Source organism: Vollenhovia emeryi, unplaced genomic scaffold (genome assembly GCF_000949405.1).
Source record: "Vollenhovia emeryi isolate VEMERY1.0 unplaced genomic scaffold, V.emery_V1.0 DF939176.1, whole genome shotgun sequence".
NCBI lineage: Eukaryota > Metazoa > Arthropoda > Insecta > Hymenoptera > Formicidae > Vollenhovia > Vollenhovia emeryi.
This window is the reverse complement of record NW_011967190.1, coordinates 695,968-697,594: the sequence shown is the minus strand read 5'-3', so window position 1 is coordinate 697,594 and position 1,627 is coordinate 695,968.

Below are 1,627 nucleotides of genomic sequence, written 5' to 3'. Positions count from 1 at the left end.
TCTCTCTCTCTCTCTCTCTCTCTCTCTCTCTCTCTCTCTCTCTCTCTCTCTCTCTCTCTCTCTCTCTCTCTCTCTCTCTCTCTCTCTCTCTCTCTCTCTCTCTCTTTCTCTCTTTTTTCGCTCCGCTACTCCCGCGTGCGTGCATGTTTTCTCGGTAATTAGGAAATTTCTCTTCTCCTCGCCTTCTTCTACGTCTGATTCTTTTTTAATTTGTACCCCGCTTGCAAATTTCGCTCTAAATTTCTTTGCTCACGTAGCTGTCCCCTTTTCTCCCTGTAGGAGAAAAACAAGGGCGTTGGACGGGGACTGTTACAATTTGAGGATTTTAGAGGTCTTTTCGTTTGTGTTTCCGTTCCGAAATTCCCAAAAGATTAGGAAGCTGTTTACTATTCAGAAAGAAAAATCTTTTGTCTCTCATTTCGTACGTATTCATATTCTAGATGTAATTGAAGAACAATCCGTCCATTTTTGCCGGTTTCTGATCAATTTTTTCTCTTCTGCTTGCGTATGCTCACAAATTTCGTTCCAATTTGTTCCTCCGCGGGAAAAAGCGCAGCTTCATGCATCATGCATGGATGATGCAAGATGACTAATCAGTCAGATTGGCCATTCGCGATTAGCCTCTTCAACCCTTTGCCTCCCAATGATTTCGCTGTGCATGAAACAACTATGAGCTGTCATATTTTTTGATTTTTTTGTTATTTTAAAATTTTTGCGACTGCAAAATACGTAATTGTTATTTTCAAAAGCAGAATAGAGCAATTACTGTTCTTAATATTTTTTCAATAAAAATGTTTTTCTATTTTTTTAATATAATTGAGTTATTTATATGTATTTGTATGTGTGATAAACGTTTGTTTTTTGAAAAATGTATTTTTCTTATATATTGGGCACTAGGTTAAGTAAAGTTAACTTTAAAAAAAATACATAATTTCTTTACACTATACAGCGAACCCAAGTCACGCAATTTGAACATCGCCAAAAGCGTAATACAAAAATAACATAAATATCTACGAAGCGATCACACATTTGCGCGGATCTCGGGGGGAAAAAAATTTAGCGGATCTAACGACCCGTCCTAGGATACCTGATACTCCTCGAGGACGAGCAACGACGCGCGCGAGTCCTTCCACGAAATTGTCGCCCCAGCATTTTCGCAGGATAGGGACAAAGGTATCCTTTAGCGAGAGGAAACGCATCTATGCACGAGTGTGTGTATGCAAAGGCGAATAATCGTGCCGCAGATCGCGGACCTGGTGCCGCGGCAGCGGCCCGTGCCGCGTGCGTGCACGCGTGTGCGTGCCGGCCGCGGGATTCCTGTTCCGTGGAAGTAGCTGCCTCCGCAGTTAAGATCTCATGGTATCAGGTTTCCCCGATTCGTATCGTCGACCAGTCTCCGCTCCGTCTCGCCGTCATCCTCGCCGCGATTGCAGTCAGGCATGTTAGAAGATACCTCGCCACAGTTTCCAGCGGGCAATAACATAAAATATCATTACGAGCGTGAAAATTATGAATACGATTTTTAGGCTTTTAGTTATGTAGAATATGCGAAAGAAACCTTTCTATTCTATATAGAATAAACTATTCAAATTTTGCCAGTGTAGTCGACTATAAGCTCAGCAGTTTT